This window comes from Balaenoptera physalus (assembly GCF_965194825.1).
Source record: "Balaenoptera physalus genome assembly, chromosome: 7".
In the NCBI taxonomy this organism is placed as follows: domain Eukaryota; kingdom Metazoa; phylum Chordata; class Mammalia; order Artiodactyla; family Balaenopteridae; genus Balaenoptera; species Balaenoptera physalus.
The window spans coordinates 94,703,528-94,723,634 of NC_138886.1; the positions used below are offsets into that span (position 1 = coordinate 94,703,528).

Consider the following 20,107-nt stretch of genomic DNA (forward strand, 5'->3'; position numbering starts at 1 on the left):
TACAGCCAGAGCAATCAGAGAAGAAAAAGAAATAAAACGAATCCGAATCGGAAAAGAATAAGTAAAGCTGTCCCTGTTTGCAGGTAACATGATACTATACATAGAGAATCCTAAAGATGCTCCCAGAAAACTAGAGCTATTCAATGAATTTGGTAAAGTAGCACAATACAAAATTAATGCACAGAAATCTCTTGCATTCCTATACACTAATGAGGAAAAATCTGAAAAAGAAATTAAGGAAACACTCCCATTTACCACTGCAACAAAAAGAATAAAATACCTAGCAATAAACCTACCTAGGGAGACAAAAGACCTATATGCAGAAAACTATAAGACACTGTTGAAAGAAATTAAAGATGATACAAATAGATGGAGAGATATACTATGCTCTTGGATTGGAAGAATCAACATTGTGAAAATGATTATACTACCCAAAGCAGTCTACAGATTCAATGCAATCCCTATCAAACTACCACTGGCATTTTTCACAGATGTAGAACAAAAATTTTCACAATTTGTATGGAAACACAAAAGACCCCAAATAGCCAAAGCAATCTCGAGAAAGAAAAACGGAGGTAGAGGAATCAGGCTCCCTGACTTCAGACTATACTACAAAGCTACAGTAATCAAGACAGTATGGTACTGGCACAAAAACAGAAATATAGATCAATGGAACAGGATAGAAAGCCTAGAGATAAACCCAAGCACATATGGTCACCTTATTTTTGATAAAGGTGGCAAGAATATACAATAGAGAAAAGACAGCCTCTTCAATAAGTGGTGCCGGGAAAACTGGACAGCTACGTGGAAAAGAATGAAATTAGAACACTCCCTAACACCATACACAAAAGTAAACTCAAAATGGATTAAAGACCTAAATGTAAGGCCAGACACTATCAAACTCTTAGAGGAAAACATAGGCAGAACACTCTATGACATAAATCACAGCAAGATCCCTTTTGACCCACCTCCTAGAGAAATGGAAATAAAACAAAAATAAACAAGTGGGACCTAATGAAACATAAAAGCTTTTGCACAGCACAGGAAACCATAAGCAAGACGAAAAGACAACCCTCAGAATGGGAGAAAGTATTTGCAAATGAAGCAACTGACAAAGGATTAATCTCCACATTTTACAAGCAGTTCATGCAGCTCAATATCAAAAAAACAAACAACCCAATCCAAAAATCGGCAGAAGACCTAAACAGACATTTCTCCAAAGAAGATATACAGATGGCCAACAAACACATGAAAGAATGCTCAACATCATTAATCATTAGAGAAATGCAAATCAAAACTACAATGAGATATCATCTCACACCAGTCAGAATGGCCATCATAAAAAAATCTACAAACAATAAATGCTGGAGAGGGTGTGGAGAAAAGGGAACACTCTTGCAATGTAAATTGATACAGCCACTACGGAGAATAGTATGGAGGTTCCTTAAAAAACGAAAAACAGATCTACCATATGACCCAGCAATCCCACTACTGGACATATACCCTGAGAAAACCATAATTCAAAAAGAGTCATGTATCACAATGTTCATTGCAGCTCTATTTACAATAGCCAGGACATGGAAGCAACCTAAGTGTCCATCGACAGATGAATGGATAAAGAAGATGTGGCACATATATACAATGGAATATTACTTAGCCTAAAAACGAAACGAAACTGAGGTATTTGTAGTGAGGTGGATGGACCTAGAGTCTGTCATACAGAGTGAAGTAAGTCAGAAAAAGAAAAACAAATACCGTATGCTAACACATTTATATGGAATCTTAAAAAAAAAGAATGTTCATGAAGAACCTAGGGGCAAGACGGGAAAAAAGACGCAGACCGACTAGAGACTAGACTGGAGGATACGGGGAGGGGGAGGGGTAAGCTGGGACAATGTGAGAGAGTGGCATGGACATATATACACTACCAAATGTAAAACCGATAGCTGGTGGGAAGCAGCCGCATAGCACAGGGAGATCAGCTCAGTGCTTTGTGACCACCTAGAGGAGTAGGATAGGGAGGGTGGGAGGGAGGGAGACGCAAGAGGGAAAGATATGGGGGATATGAGGATATATGTATACGTATAGCTGATTCACTTTGTTATAAAGCAGAAGCTAACACACCATTGTAAAGCAATTATACTCCAAAAAAGATGATAAAAAAAATGTCCATATTTCCCAAAAAAAAAAAAGATAAAATAACTATATGGTATTATTTTCACAAGGTACAACTAAACATTTCTTTAAAAATTTTTCTGAAGAGGGTGTTTTTTTCCCTTTCTGTACAAAACTTCCAAACTGTGCTGGTGTACAGCACTCATGTCAAATAGAAGGTGAAACATTTTAATTCCGCAGCAAGTGGAAATTAAAAATTCACAGAATTTGTTGAATTATACCAGGTATGGAAATGGTCTTCTCTTTCGTAAACCTGACTATATGTATATTATACATAAGACTACATATAAGCATTGTATAAGATTATAGAACTTAAAATTAGTTTATAAAAGATACAAATCTGTTAACCTAAAAGGAACTCCAGATTTTTATAGAAAATGCATCATAAGATCCAATTTCATTCTATTTAAAAATCTGAGAAATCGACAAATATTTTAATCACTTACAGGAAAATGTTTCAGTTATTTCTCAGCAACAATAATTGGTGAAAGTTTCTACGTATAATAATAGTAAGATGTTAAGGACGTGAATTATATTGTGTCACCCAAATCCACCCAGTGGTGCTACTCATCATTCTTAACAGTTTTCACAGGTCTGCTTCCACAAGCCAACAGTAGTCTATAAAAAAAATAGATTGGGTAAAAAAATCCACATGCTTAAATGGCCTCATACACCTATTCTAAAGTACAAACAAACTTTCACTGTTTAACCAAGAATATTCTCACTATCAGATGAAAGAACAATGAATGAAAAAACATGCAATCATATTAAAACATGAAACAGAAAACAGGACTTTTTCTGAGGAGGAAAATCAGTTTCATGATTTTGAAAAGCACACAAAATATCACATTTAATTTATTTTCTACTGATCATCCTTCTATTTATAACGCAATACTTTATCTCAATTTTTAAACAATGTCCATGGTTAAATTCTATTTATTTCTCAAAGAATATTAGCAAGATTTTAGTCTCCCTCTTCATCCTCCCCACTCATGTTTTACGATGGTTTAAATAATAGTTTCTAGTAAAAAAGTTATTTTCCTTCAGAACTTATACTTATTTCTATATTTCTTTTTGCTTCTTGTATTACAGCTCTGCTGAAGTTAAATTAGCTCTCATTCCATTAGAGCAAATAAGTTTATATCATTATTTTTGGTGGTTTAAAATGTGACCATGTTTCTAGGTATTTTTTTTTAAATTATTGTTTTCCATTCATCTAACTCAGCACAATATGAGCTTTTGTAAGTGAGATACATTATTGCTTTTCAGTTTTAAGAAATTTTATTTTTATGTTACTAATTCTTTTAAATTTATTGAAACTGGTTTTATGGTTAAGTAAAAATGTAAATACTGCACATGTAATTGAAAAGCCTGCATAATATTTTCTAACTGTTATATATATATATCCTTAAAATCAAAGTTAGAAATAATTTATTCAAATCTCTATATCCTTATCACTTCATTTTATTCTATTTTATGCTTATTTGTCTCTTTTTCTCAGTTATTTTCTCCTCCCCTCTCTTCTTGCTTTCTGTTGAACAGACTGAAATCTACCCCCATCCCATTCCATTTTTCCTACTGGTTTGAAATGTGTATGTCTTATTACTCTTCTTTAAGTGGTCATCCTTAAAATTTTACACTGCATTCTGCTTAACAATTTAACAAAGCCTAAAATTAAACAAAATAATGCAGGGACCTTAGAATGCTTTAGGTCTGGTAAGCCTTTTCCAACTATATTTTCAATTGTTCACTTAGATTTATCTTGTCTTCTTCCTTTGAATTCCATCAACTTCATAAAGATGTTGTTGTACAAACAGCTTTATTACTGTTCAAATATGTGATTATACCTGAGGACCTGCCATTTGTTTCTAGCTACTAGATTATAAGTACTCATAACTGCCCTCTGTAATAATTTTCTTTCTTGCTAAGTATATCCATTAACACTTCTTTAGTGAAGGTTAATTGGCCTTAAATGCTCTTTGATTTTCTATTTCTGTGAATGGCTTTATCTTACCTTCATTCTTGAAAGAGAAAGAAAGAGAAAGTCAATGAGTCTACAATTCTTGGTTGGTAATTATTCCCTCTCAGAACTTTAACAGTTCTTGTCTCTGATTTTGTTTGTTTATTTGTTATACTTATCTTTTATCTGCTTTTAACACCTCTTGATTCTGGTGTTCTACAGTTCCAATATAAAGTGTTGTTTTGGGTGGGAATTTATTTTCCTTTGTATTACTAGGGATTTGAGAGGTTTCCTGAATCTAAACATTGGTGATTGTCTTCAATTCTGGGCAATTCCCATAGATTATCTCTTAAGTATTTCTTTTTCCCACATGCTCTTCCTTCTAGAACTTAGATCAGATACAAAAATCAATCGCATTACCCCACCCCCTAACCTGGCTTTCATATTTTCCATATCTTCATATCTCTGTGGTGCATGCTGGTTATTTATTTCAAATGTGTCTTCTAATTTGTTGAGTCTCTCTTCACCTGTGTCTAATCTGCTGTTTCAGCATTCACTAAATTCTTTATTTCAGTGATTACATTTTTCATTTCTCAATACTACTCTTTTTCAATTCTACTTGATCATTTTGATAGTCCCTTATTCTTTTCATTCTTCTAATCTTTCATTTCTTTATACATATAAAATAAATTTTATATCCTAAATCTATTTCAATATATACATTTATTTTGGTCTAATTCTGTAGTTTATTATTTCTGATGATTCTTCCTCTTGCATTTTATGTTTTTATTTTTATTGTGAGCATATGTTTCCTGGAAATGGATCTGTAAGAGCCTAGATGACTATATTCAACAGGAAGACAAGACATGGAGAGAAAGTGCCAGAAGTAGAGGGAGGGGTAACTGAAAGTCCTGATGGAAGAATGCCAGTGTAGCTAGATGGTGGTTGTAGTTTAGGTTCAGTTAAAGGAGGGACTAGGAACAGTAAGTGAAGGGAAGGGACCTTTCAAGGAATAAATGTGTGTGTGTGTGTGTGTGTGTGTGTGTGTGTGTGTGTGTGATGTGAGGGAAGATTCGAAAATCTTTACCCAGAAAAGCAAGATCATCAGGTAAGTGGTCTTTAGAAAGATTATTCTGGCAGCAGGATAGCAAATGGATCAGAAGGAGGTGAGGTAGAGACAGGAAAATCATGAAGACAACAACAGTAAATGCCAGAGATTTAGAGGCTTTGAATAAGTCAGTGATGGGATGACTGAAGAAAAGGGGACATGAGAAAATTCAAGAGATGGGGCTAAACCTAACCTTTCACAATCAAGCAGTAATGCTCTCTTTCCAAGGATCCACACCAAAGTTTTCATACCCATTCTAAGTGAGATGACATTCCAAAGCATACAAAATATGTTTGACTTGGACACTAACACTCATTTCACTATCATAAATGTCAAACAACCCATATTGATGGTCAGATACTATATGTCTTAGAAGACTTCATAAAAAACAGCCAGATAACAAGCAGTATATGTTTCAGCAGCATATTGTCTTAATCTGGGGAGTCCTTTTCAGCTAACGGAAAAATATATAAAACCGAAAGAAGTCAAAGTTGCTAGTGACAATTTAATCCAAATAGCTTAATCTGAAAAGCTTTACTGCTTAGAGAGATATAATATTACAGAAAGCTGAAACATATCAATGTACTGTTAGAGTTTCTAATTCTATGACATAAACTTATTTTTAAATATTCTTCTTTTGTAATATTGTCTTAATCTTGCAGTATTAGTGATACTACTTTGAATAATGGAAATACCCAGTATAAATGCCTTTCCCTAAAATTGCTTATCTGATTATTCTACCCAAAGTCATGGACCAAAGTCACATTTCTGATTTTACACTTGAGATCAACAGGAGCAAGAGTAATGGCTAAAATTCACTGAGGACTTACTATGTTCCAGGCATTATTTATATATATTAATTAATTTAATCTTCATAACAAGTCTATGAGATGGGTTATAATTATTACTTATATTTTTGGAGACAAGGAAGCTGAGACACAGAAAGGATAAGCACATTACCCAGGGTCACACAGCTGGCATTCATCAGTGGAAGCAGAAACCTAATCCAAACATTCCTTTCATAACCACTCCACTCCACTGCCTATCTGAAAGTGTGACTCATTATGTTAGTACATCTTGTTGAATTTTATAGTTTTATGCTGTTTGAAGGAGTGCTGCTGGAATCATCTTCATTTCTATACCTCCACTGGGCCCTTCTATGTAATTCTGAAAATACGAACGATCTTTGTTTGAAAAGAGAGGTAGTCTTTAAGTGATAGCATGTGCATTTTGTCATGCCTTTGAGCTAGCTAGTCATAAAACTTCTCAAAGATAGTAACAGGTTTTGTTGACAATAATGGCCAGCCATAAACAGACTCAGAAATGCCTCACCCTAGACCAGGGGGTCAAGTCTGCAAGCACAATGGGAGCTTCCACTTGATGTTGCAGGTTACTGGACACAGAGTCCATGGTTCGCACTCCCAGAGGCAGCTGTGACCCAAATGAATTTAGCCTCATGGGTGTCAAGGAGACAACTGGACACCTACACTGAAGTGCAATGGCCACCTGTGCACCTGCAGGCCCTCTGCCCTGATGTGCAGTGAGCCTTTCCCACCTGGATTAGATGCTGCTTCAAGTATCAGGTAGACACTATGAACCAGGCTTGTGGAGAATGCCAATTACACACTGCCCCCAGGCACCTCTGTTTCAGGCTCCTCCTGAATATGGAGCCTTGCTGAGATCAGACTTGATCAAGATCTCCCTAGATAACAGTCATCTTGCCTAATAATACCTGCCAGAAGGCCTCCTCTTTGCTGCTTGTTGGTCTTTGGTAGTTCCCCTGACACCTGGCCTTTTCAAGCTCTCCCTCAGGGCTTCCCAGCAACTTTTAGAACAGGCACCATGCTTTTTATCAAAGCCTTGGGTCAGAAGTTATGTCAGGCATTTTCCTACTGGAAGAAAACAAAACACTCAAAATCAGCCAATGGATCCTTCCATGAACAAATCAGTTGGCTAGTAGAGAGCTCAGGGATAGTCACATAAAAATTCATTTTGATTAGGCCACCTAAAAAATGATTATAAAATACACAGGGGGATTCTGCAGATATTCTATATACTTTCAAGGTAGCATATTTAAAGTAGATTAATTTCTCCATTTATTTGGTACTTACTGAGTACCATCAGCAAAGCACTGCAGGAACAAAGAAGCGTGATTCTGTTTTCAGGAAGTTTAAAATCTGATTAAGGAGGGAGACATGTAACCAAGCATCTGTTCTATGAAGCCAGTAAGAGCCTGAAAGCTAGTGCTTTTCATAATAGATGTTAAACTAATTACCTAAATGGATTGTGCATTTTGCTTTCTTGTCAAAGTGATGCAGTCAAAGCACCTGGTCAAGGATCAAGTTGCAATCACTTCCTGGCTCCACCACTGGTCATGAGGGCCAACCTTTCCTGTCACAGTAGCTGGATAAGAGCAGTCACAACACAGACAAAACAGTGGAAGTCAGATCTGGGGATCTTGCTGGTTGTTTGGGGAAAGAGAACCATTCACCTTTTTACTTATCCAACAAATATGTATTGAGAACCCACTGTCTTCCAGGACCATCCCTGTGCTCTGGGGATTAGGAAGTAGGAATAACAACAAAAAGAAAGAGGAAGTGTCTGCTTTCCTGGAGCTTGAGTTGAGGGAATAAACAAATAAATACATGCTTAGTGCTTCAGGGTAATAAGGACCAAAGTCCAAATAGAGGAAAGCATTCTCTCTACCACTGTGATCAGGAAGGTCGACCTTGGACATGGAGCTACCAAGCAGATTCCTGCCTGAGCATCAAGCTGACACTGGGAAGACAGAGCGGAAACATGAAGAGAGGCTGATCCTGATGGCACAGCCTCATCTGGATCTAACCTTGCCTGAAATGCAATGATGTGAACCAACAATTCCCCGTTTTGTTGAAGTCACTTGCCAATACCCCAGTCCTTCACACTCCCATTTCTTATTACTCCACATAGAATCAAACAACCATTAAGTCCTGAAAGTGTTCTTTGTGTGCAGTGTCACGTTCTCATTCTCACTGCCATCCTCCCACTTCAGTCCCTCTTACACCTGGGAAATGGAATAAGAGTGGAAGACCTCAGGGGGATGGATCCCACAGGAAGTAGTGAAGGAGGAAGGACACCTCTTTGGCTGGCCAAATCCACGCAAGTCAACCCAGGAAGTCATTCGGCATCACCTCCATCTAAGAAAATGGAAGAAGATGCTCATGAAGGCTCTGGGCATGTTGATGCTGGGGGTTGGGAAGGAGGCCTTGGGAGGGTGGGTAAGCCTGTCTCATCCCTAGGGAACTGGGATGGTGATTAAGATACAACATATGTCCTTTTCATGCTCAAATGCGCAATAGCCTGCAGGATGTATCTCCCCACTCCTGCTTCACCTTGCAGCAATATTCATGAGGAAAAGGAACTTTCCCTAGGCAAACATGCAGCCTATCTTCCAACAAATGAATCCTATCACTTAGAAGAAGAACAAGTGAAATCAGTCCATAGTGATGCAAATCTCCCAAAGATCAGGTTTTCAGGTTTCTTAAAATAGATCAGTAGTTCATCATGACAAAAGAATAGTAAATAATTATGATCCAAAATTTATTCTTATAAACGGAAAAATCAATATTATGTTTGTTAACCTTGTACCATAGTTCAAAATAGATCATTTGACTTACCTCTAATAGGTAATTGACTCTGAGATCTGTCAATTCTACTGTGTTCTATGCCAGAAAAAATATTTTTCAGAAATGTTCCTTGTCACTTTAAGAAAGCAAAAAGTAATTTGGCGTTTGCTCCCTTAAACTCCCTTATACTTACCTTAACTAAACTCTAGTCAACATATCCTCTTTCAGTCCCCCAGTTTTTTTAACCCCTCGCAATGACGGCATGGTTCACACCATAGAAAAGGATGTGCTCTGAAATGTCGAGGCTCACAGGTTTTCTTATCAGAACTTCCGTGAATCGAGACTTCCCTGGTGGAGCAGTGGTTAAGAGTCCGCCTGACAATACAGGGAACACGGGTTCGATCCCTAGTCCAGGAAGATCCCACATGCCGCGGAGCAACTAAGCCCACGCACCACAACTACTGAAGCCCTTGCGCCTAGAGCCCATGCTCCGAAACAAGAGAAGGCACCTCAATGAGAAGTCCGCGCACCACAACAAAGAGTAACCCACGCTGGTGGCAACTAGAGAAAGCCCGTAGCCTCAGTGCCGCAATGAAGACCCAACACAGCCAAAAATTAATTAATTAATTAAAAAAAGAAAACTTCCATGAATTAACACAACGTTGCAGAGAAGCCTAAGAATCACAGACACACAGCAGCTAGCCAGCTTGATGACATCACACAGCTATATTTTTCTTTTTATGTTGTATTATTATACTTTTAGTGTATAGCAATGTCCTTATTCTCAAGTTTCTAATCATCAAAGACACAGCAAACGTAAAGCTATATGACAAATCCTTAATTTTGATAATCTCCAAACATTTGAACAGATGTCTATAGAAACATATTATTTTTCTTACATCAGCCAAATCTGAGACATTAAAATAGTTAACAGTTCTTAAAATATTTTCTTCCATAATAGAAGTTTATATTAAAATTACTTTCTTTGACCTGAATCAAATTACTGAATTATTTTCGCATGCTAATCAGATTCCCTTTATTATATCTACTCGCCTTTAAATCAAAATCCTACCAGCCATTCCTTAGAACTGTAGTAACAGGAACCAGGACCTGGGAAGGCCTCAGAGGCAGGTTAAGTGCTGCTGGTTCTAACGGTGGCTGCATAGCAATATCCTAGAACACAAAACACCTCCGACACGTGAAGGCAATAGTTTCAACTGGGGCTCAACTGGGTCAGGGCAGATGTCTTTGTATTTCCTGATTGCTCACATGCTCAGAAATCCAAAGTGGAGAATATCCGTTCTGCATGGTAACAAGTAAGAAATAGCTCAATCCCACGTAACTGGATCGTCACCTAATCCAATCTGAGCCTCGCTTACAACTATTGACAGTGGTTTTTAATTCCTTCAGCAGGTCTCTCTACCCAACCAGCCTCCCTTAAGACACACAAACATACGTACACACACATGGTTCATTCTGCCACTTCTCCCACCAATTCACCACTCCGAGGAAGAGTGTATTTAGCTTAACTTTATCAAGCTCTTTGGCTGCCTGAGGATTTATAAATGTTAAAATAAAAACTAATTACAACCTTGAGAACTGCAGGTGGCACCTGGTCTTATGTCTCAAGGCAGCAGGTCGCTCCTGCATCATCCAAGCAGCAATGTCACTGCTTGCTCCTAAGCTCCAGAGAAACCCTCTGTTGGGTCTCGAACACCCCAAGTAATGAGATGCTACTGAAACGATCATGTGGGGACCCTAGGTCTATGCCACAGCGTTCAGTGGCTTCTGAGGTTATCGAAACTGCCACTGATTCCAAACAAGGTTCACCAGCCCCTTCCTCCCACAGTGGTCCAGTGAACACGTGGCATAAAAATTCCTTCTCCACAGGTGACAGCCACTAAGGCCAGAGATGGAACCACAGGTGATACAACTTAGGAACACATAAATTTAAATATCTGATACACCATTTACCATATCCCTAAAATGACTCATCCGAAAGGATCATATTTGCCAGTTTCAAAAACAAACTTTTTTCAAGTTTCTCTCCATGTGTTAGCTATAACTAGCACATCCTCCGTGAGTATCTTTTCCTGATGTACTACCGAGTAAAAACCTAATAAAAGCCATAGCCTAGATAAAATATATCATTTTTTCATTTGTGATTAACAGCCTTGGAGGGAGGTTTTTTTTTAAACTGGTCCATTAAACGGGCATATATTTAAATAAAAATTATATAGTTTCTAACTTTAAACTACTCAAAATTTCAAGTACTTTATGTTTCAATTCTATTTCAAATCAGTACACTGAAAATACCCATTACCTGGAAACTAAGGAGAATATTTTTATTTTTTATGGCGAGCCAGACTCCCTATATTATTATTGAAAAGTAAAGTTTCTAATGAACCAGAAAGGAAATTTATTGTAAAGCAACACTCAAACTAAGCACATGTATTATCACACAAGGTTATGTGTACACCTACCAGACATGTGCAATCTCTATGTCAAAGCTTTATTTTCAAAAAGTTAAAAACACAACACGTACAAATATAGAACAAATGCATGCCAAAGAATCATAAACTCATTAATGACTAATCCAGTAAAAGAGCATTTTGAGAAACTAGGAATTTACAGGCATTTATAGAAGAACATTAGAATGAGATTGCTAGGTTACAAAAAAACTGATCAATGTCCTACAGGGCAATAAAACCTTTGTAGTTACCATATGTACCTGAAAAAAAAAAAAAAAAGAAATCATCAATTTCAGCGTCTAAACTCCAATCAAATGGTAAATGACCAAGTCAGACATGGGTGCATTCTACTAGGTAATTAAACAATCATGTGGGCCTATTAAACAATGTTCCTGCATAATGTCAAAAGGTCACTCTATCATACCCTCTCTTTTTTTAACTTTTTATTTTACATTGGAGTATAGTTGATCTACAATGTTGTGTTAGTTTTTACAGTATTTACAAGTTGTGTATAACTTTAATTAGCACACAGATTTTAACCTTACGCCATAGAACTCAAACTGGAAAAAACAAGTATGATATTTTGAAGGAACGTATTACATGTGGCTTCCTGCCTCTCAGAAATAGGTAGACATAAATAATTCAGTTTTTAAAAGTTATTCAATACGATGCAACAGAGCCTATAGCAATCAGCACCGCAACGGGCCCCAGGTAGGCAGATTGAGTGGGGACACTTTGGAAGTTACTCTGAAGAACTTTGTATGTTGAAGCCAAGCCTTTAAAGGCTCTGAAAAGTTAAGTGGGGAGAAGATCCAGAGGTTAATTTCATATTTGTTTGTCAGGATTAGAATTAGAATTGCAGGTCAACCCTGGATCTATTCATTCCAAATTGTTTGAACTCTTTTATACTTTTATAAGTATACTTTTATATTCAAATTCTGATTTTGATTTAAAGGGAAAAATTCAAATTCAAATTTGCTCAGTTAATTGAGATTTTTGTCAGTGAATATGTCCTTTATTTAGTACTCTTGAATGATTTGGGGTTTTTTTTCCAAATCAACTCAAAGGAGCAGACATTCTTGAGCTCCAGTCTTCTCCCCAGAACAGGCTTTCAGGCGTGGGAGGGTCACTGATAATGTGTCTTTAGGGTCATTTTGTTTGTTTGCTTAAAGAGTGTCCCCCAGTTGCATAAGCTTCAGGACCCTCACAGCTCTAGCCTTGCCTGTCACTCTGTGTTGATAGTCACATAGACTTTGTAAGTTTTTTTGGAGAAAAAAATGTTGTTGTTTTCCCGAAGTTTTCAAAAATATTCTGACCTCAGTATTTCTGGGAAGTTTATTCAAATATGATTTTTTTTTAAAAACGGTCCGTTTACCAGTTTGTTGAAGACTCTTTCCAACAAGTCCAAGCTCCAGTGCTTACTAAATACCTCTCTCCATATTCTATGCTCATTTTCCCCAACATGTTTCACTGAATCACGAATGGATTCCCCATTCACCTGCTCCAGGGGCACATCCTCTGATAGGCTCCCTCCCTAAACCAAGGAACATATTACATACGGTCTAATGCCTTTCAGAAATAGGTAGACATAAGTAATTCAATCTAAATATCAACCAAAATACTGACATTTTCTTATTCAGATTATATCTCTTCTTCCTCCCCAAAGATCTGAAAATTCATAAAGAAACAGTAGATTCACAGGGATAATCCTGATTAACTTGGAGGATTCGACTCACTCTAGAAAACCACTAAGCACACTATTGAGACAAAAAGAAGCCTGCACCAATTAAAACAGTAGCAGGATTTTAGTCCATATTACCCAAGGTGAAAACTTCTTTATGGACTGTATTGTCTTAGCACACATGGCATTACTTGAGAGTGACTGTGCTCACATAGCAATAGAATATGTTGATGACACTTAGCAAATAATTACAAAGAATCTGTGCCCATTGAAATGACAGGAGTTCTGACAAACAATACCCTTGAGAAGAGACATTTGATAAACACACTATTAGACATTCACTTAAATCAATTCTCACGATTTTATATTTCTTAGCAGTTGTAGCATTATGTTCAGTTCCTCCATTCTGCAATTCCTGTATTTTTATACCAAATTCTTAAGGTTAATCATGTTATTGGGTTAGGATAATTTATACAACAAGTGTCTCACTATTATACTGTGTTATGTTATTTTTCTTTTAAAAGAATAATATTGTATGATAATATCTATTAGAGGATCATATTAATAAACTTTCATTAAAGATGATACAGTAACACTTTAGCACATAAGGAGCCATTGCTCCAGTGAAGAAAGGATTCAAATCTGATACAAATCTTCAAATTGAGGTGCTAATATATTTGCCTAGATCAAGCACTAGGTATTACATGAAGAGCACATGTTTGTCTCCCATGCTGGCCAACAAAATGGGCTTGATCTGCTCCCCCAACCAAGGGCAGAGACCTCTCATACATATGCAGGACATAACAGGGAGGAGACATTCTTGGATAAAAACAAATCCTGATTACCACTCCTAGAACAGTGATTCAAGTTGTGTGCCCCACCTGTAGTGGGCCAGAAATACATCTTTTATTCTCACAACAAGAAGGGCACTTTTGACAGGGGAAGGAAACAAAAGAAGACTTCTAGAGAAAATTACAAGTACTGAGATTTAACAAGGTGCGGATGAGTGTGTAACACTCACTAAATTGAACCCCTGGATCTATAAATATCATCATTTACGTCAAATAATCACCATCAACAGCGGCTGAAATGTCTAACACTGGCTTCAGTCCTTTTCAGAGACTTCAGTCCTTTTTCTTTTCACTGGGGAGTAGAGTTACGGAGGACAGCAGCTACTAGCTATAGCTGGTACTTTACTTATATGGGGAAAATAATTCAGCTGTAAATTAACTTCCAATTGTGTTGTTCCTTAATCGGGAAAGAGTGAACATTACTCCTCAAAGTGACATGCGATCCAGGAGACAGATTTACAATACTAAATATGCAATCAAAACACTGACATTTTCTTATTCAGATTATATCTCTTCTTCCTCCCCCTCCCAAAAAGATCTGAAAGTTCATAAACAAATAGTAGATTCACAGGGATAATCCTAAAACAGAGAGCTACTGCCCTCTTCCACTTGTGGCTCACGGTAGGAAGTGAGCAAACCAACCACTGTCTGCACAACAACTTCTGGAAAACAGGGCTCTAACTTGGAATCTATATTCTAACTTTCCTCTTGCATTCCATTTAAGAGGATAACTCCATTAGAATAACACTTTCATCTTGACTAAATACAAAGAGTTCTAGAAGGCAGACCAAGTAGAGATGCACAATTTTTAAATATCAGATCCTAGAGGATGCTGTCCATTCAACTTGTTTTATCTTCAAAAAGACAGAGAATAAGAGAAAAAAAAAAAAAAAAGCCCATGTTTTTGGCTATTTAGAAACATTACTCTCGCCCTGTGTAGACTCCTCCTGACTTAAAATTTCCCATTAATTATAAAGATTCATGTCAAAACATGGATAATTTCTGAGATGTCAAATGTTTCAACCAAGTCCTGTATGAGAGTATGTCTTATGCCAGAACCTCACCCAGGTTGACACCCCCCCCCACACCCCCGTCTGACTAATTTACTACTGAGAACCAGTTGTAAATAGAGGAAAAATGTCACTGTATCCTTTTGGGGAGAAGATCTTTACCTTTTTAAAAATTTACATACAGTTCTCATTATTTTATCAGGGCTTAAGAATATTTCATTTTTGTTAGTTTTAAAGTCTTGTCTGAAAAGATTACTTGAGTTCTTAAAACACTTCTTAGGAATAAAAGGTTAGCGATCAAAAGACTTGAGCAAATGCTGGTGTTCCTGATTTCTTGTTGGTAGCCTAAATCCCATCCTGCTGGCAAACTCCTCTTCAGAATTTCTCAAATGATGGGACAGGACTAAAAGAACCCTCTACCTTGATTTATGTAGTAACAAATTTCAAATATGGGTTTGAAATACCTTGCTTGTATATACATCTACACATACAAACAAACACCTCCCAAATATTCGAGAGTTAAGGAAAAATCCAATTGGTCAAATTAGCTAATCTAGACTATAATAAGATTCATTCACCATTACTTCTACTGCTACAAAGGATACTGTCAAATGAGATTAGCAAGCAATGATCAAACACAGTTTGTGTACCCTCTATGAATCTTTAAGTCTGCAAAGACATTTAAATATATACTTGACACTTGAACAACTATAGTAGCCATCTTTGCGTTGATCAAGGACTCTATAGTATCTAAAATGTTCTTAGCCATGCAAATTTACATCGGTACTTTTAACTTACTGAACTTTTAATCAGAGTACTAAGCACATCTAAATAAAACAGAGGCTGAAAAGTGAAAACTAGCATTGACATTTGAAGAGTCAGCCAGAGACCCAGACGAACTGAGCTTAGAGATATATTCAATTCAGAAAAGGCTATCTGCCTGGATATTCAGACATGGAGCACCTCAGAGCATGTGACTCTTAAAAAAGATGCTCAGTATGAAGAACATGATACCTCTGTGGATTTCAGGGAATAAAATACAAACAGAAAACAAAGAAATATCAAAATAACTGATCTTGCAATATCCTGTAATCACAACTAAGGAGACAAGAAAGGCAGCACAGCACTCTGCTTCTCTTATAAGGGAAGGATTTTTGAAGCCATGTTTCCTTTAAGTAAGAGTGACCTCTGGTGACTTTTTAATTGCACCTCAGTGTACTATGTTAAATTATTCTACAATTCTTTTATACTAGCAATTCATTTAGTACTACATTTTTAATTTCTTAGCAAAGTGATAAATGCTTTACTGCAGGACCTAAGGATTTCATGTAAATGCCTCCATTTTAATTAATTCATGGAAATTGTGCCCAAAGCTAAATTAAAATTCTGTCTGAAACAGTGGGCAGTATTTTCTTAAAGGAGACTAAGGCTCATTTTCAGGAGTGACTCATATAATATGGCATTAAATGAGCTGATACTAAATGATGACAACACAAACTTATCACAGCCTCGGGGCATATATGGATGAGTGCTGGAAGGGTAACTATTTGTACAATATGCTTTTCACTTTAGCACAAACTTCCTGGTAAGGGCGGAGTTCCCCAGCCCACCCCACCCCCAGATAAAACTGGATACCCAGCAGCAAGGTCGGTTTCTAACATGCCTACTAGCACTTTCTTGAAATGCATAATAGCTTGCCTTACTCCCTACAACCTGATTTAAAAAAAATTCTTGAGGGGGATGGGGTGTGGATGTAGGACTAAGGGGGCTTTCTTCCAATCGCTCAAGGAAAGAAAAGCGCTATGATGGAAATTTCAATCTGAATAACACTTCGAAAACTTTTTCCGATTTCCAGATTAAAATGCCTTGAGGTCGGCTGAATCAATTTGGCTAGCATCTTTAGATCAGACTCACATTGCCAGTCCAGAACTGAGAGGTTAATACATCTTCACTGAACCAACAAAATGAGAAACACAGCACATCACGATATACAAGCATGTGCACTTGCAAATGAACCTGAATGGCAGGTTATGTTTTTCCTTTAAGCAACAGCCTTCTAATTCTGAGGGGTCTCTCCTTCTCGTAATTCTGGGGACTAACCAGGTTTGCCGCCTGGGCTCTGCTGCGGAGCCTGCCCGCCGCTGCAGCGCCCGAGTTCTTGGTACCCGATTCCGCAGGGCGCCAACTGCAAACATCTACGCTAATGCAGGACCCGGCCAGGTCGGCCAACGATTTCCTTTCTGACATAAATCCTGCAAAATGTATTCATGGTAAAAAGAAATAAATGACATATTGGCATGCTCTTCTCTCCTCATCTCCTGCTATTCTCTCAGGTCTCTCTCCGCCTCAATATTCTCATGCTAATTTTAGGTTTTACTAGAACTTGAGCTTTCTCAATGAATATTCAAAACAACAGCACACAGACAAAATTCAGCTCACAGACAAGTCAAAAACAGGCTTTGTGTATTACAGACCTGACAAGTGGAAAAACCATTGTAAACCATCCTATCCAAGCGTTGGGACTTTGCGATGTTTTTTAAATGCCTCATTTTCAGAAGCAGACCAGTGATTCCATTTGTAAAATTCAATTATTTTTTTAAAAAACACGAATTCTCAGTTGTCAGTATAAGTTTTAAAAGATTTGCTGTACTCACAAGTATTCCCTGCTGCTAATGTACTCCAGGGCTGGGCAGACAAAAGAAAGAGCATCCTGAGACAGGCTCCCGCGGCGGAGTCCATGTTCACAGTCGCCGGGGCTCCCCACCCCAAAACCCCAGGTGTCCAGACAGCTGCTCTGAGCCGGAGTCTGCAAGCTCCCTCCCGCTCGGGGTAGCTAGCGCTCCCTCCTCCGGGCTCGGCGAACCCGCGCAGCCGGCGGGGCGGGAGCCCCAACCTGCAGCCACACCCCCACCCCCACCCCCACCCCCACCCGCTCCCGCCGCGCTGCGAGCTCCACGCGTCCCGGGCGCTCCTGGCGGTGGCGGGAGGAAGTGCGAGTCAAGTCGGTGAAGGTCTTCAACCTGCGCTCGCTCCAAAGCCGAATCCGAATCCGCGGTCCTAGCTCCTTCACCGGCAGGTTTCCCACTCTGAACAGCTGAGCAGTTCAGTGGACTTCAGTCTGAGACCGAGCTTCACCACGCTGATGATGCTTGAGCATTAACACCGATGCTAGGAAAAAGGTGAGTTTCTTTTTTTTTGGTTGAAAAGAAGTTAGGACAAGTAACTAACCCGGTTTGAAGAAAATATTTACATGTACTGAGAACTGTTGTAAAAAAGACTGCTTTTGTTTTCCCAACTCATTTAATGATTCATATTTAAAAATAAAAACCTAAAGAACCTTATTATGGTAATCATTTCGAAATATATACGGTTATATATACAGTGTTATGTGTCAAAATACATCTCAAGAAAGCTGGAAAAAATTAAAATTTAAAAATAATTAATTAAAACACCGACCCGACTTCTACTATAATGTCAGCATTTTATTATGTATATTCCTACTTGGAGATTTGAGAATTGTGGTCAGCAGATATATAAAACTAAAAACTGGCATCCTGGGAGAAGGAATCTTACTCCAAATATCATCAGGGAAGTGACCTTATGTTAAGTAGGTAAACTGAATACACTTAATTGAAGAATGAAGAGTTTTGAATCAACTTCTATATACTGTATGTGTATTCCTTTCCATTCAAATTCTTTAATACAATTACCCAAAAGTTCATATTGAAAAATGATGGAATAGAAAAGGCATCTTAAATAAATAAATAAATGGATAGATAAATAAATGGATAGATAGGCAGATAAATAGATAAACTGTTTCAGAGTATACAGATAGAGGCCTGATGGCCCATGGAGGAAGAAGGATTTCAAGATCCATGACCTTGAGGTAAGTCACATGGCCTCCTCTACTTCCTAAAGAGGCTGCCAGCAGATGTAAATGAAGGAGGTATGAGCATGGCATCACTAGGATCAATACTCTCCTAAAACTGTGACCAGACTCATGACAAATGTGCTGAGACTTAGGAACAGTGTCCAGGCATGCTTGCACCATCCAAAGTGATCAGAATATGAAAGTAACTTTAACCTTGAATAGGGCATTGTATGCCTGAGAACAAAGCAGAAAAGCTGTTTTTATTATTTCTATTCTGCAACCTGGGTAAAAAACAAAAACAGGAATAGAAAATGTAAATAGCTTGGCAAGGCCACAGAATTTACAAGTAGAATTTGACCCAAATATGTAGATTCTGATCCCAACTTTCCAGCTTTCTCCACGCCTACTCAGGGCCCCTGGGAATCAGGAACTCTTCCCACCCACCCCATCAATCAGCAGTCCCGGGAAACACTGAGCAAAGCTTGCTCGGAGGGTGCATTTAGAACCTTGAAAAAAGCCACAAGCGGTAGAGTGACCTTCATTTATTAGTCAGACATTTTCCTAGTGCCTAATACATGTCCCAGAACCTGAATATGGTATTTCTCATTTTTAAAGCAAATATAAAGTAATGATTTACATTAAGTGTCTAATATTTTTTAAAGCCTATACAGCAGACAGTCTGTGTGTGTGTGTGTGTGTAATCTAAATAAATGGTCACAGCATTCCTTTGAAGTAAATGTTACTCTGCCCATTTAATGGATAGACAGACTAACCTCAGAGAGTTTAATGGATGTGTCACAAAGCAAGCCAGACTTGGACCAGGTCAGCTGAGCTCTGAAACCCCTTCTCACTGGCCCTCAGGTCTCTGAAACAGAAAAGTTGTCACCTGTGAAAACTCTATTCAGTTGTTCATGGGAAATCCATTTAAAATGGGTTAGAAGGCGCCTCAATAATTGATGTCAATTAAAACCAAAAAGGACAATGCTGGTAAATTACTTGAGCAGACATTCAGGAGGGATTTTCCAAGTCAGAGATGAAACAGCCCACGAGGGATTGAGATTTGCAGGCAGATGTCCTTGTGCAGTGCACAGCATTGACCACTGGACAGCACTGGGGCTGTTACATGATCTTCCAAGACAAGGGCAGCCCCAGGTGAGGAGGCTTGAAGAGACCAGGCAAAGCAGGGCCCAAAGCAGGGACTTGCTAGCAGACAGCTGATGTGACTCCTGGTTTGACCCCTTTCCAGCTGCCTTCTTTCGCTGGAGACTTCGTGGCTTTTTGCTTCACTTTTCTTGTTTGTAGAACGGTGATGATAGCCAGTCATAGAGCCATTATGAAATTACAGGTCTGAAACACCCACAAAGGGATGGAAACT

General features: G+C 38.1%; 1 protein-coding gene across 3 annotated transcripts in view; it reads right to left on the reverse strand.

The window, feature by feature from the left end:
* LOC309664388 (low-density lipoprotein receptor-related protein 12-like) overlaps positions 1-19,717 on the reverse strand; it is a 147,209-nt gene extending 127,492 nt beyond the window's left edge. For 2 of the 3 annotated variants that reach the window (XM_082469667.1, XM_082469668.1), the window contains exon 1: positions 19,506-19,717. The gene's annotated coding sequence lies outside the window, so the exon portion shown is untranslated. Of the gene's footprint in view, positions 1-17,515; positions 17,794-19,505 lie in introns of those variants that run through there. The other variant, XM_082469666.1, reaches the window with a different exon arrangement.
* Between the last annotated feature and the right edge of the window lie 390 nt (positions 19,718-20,107).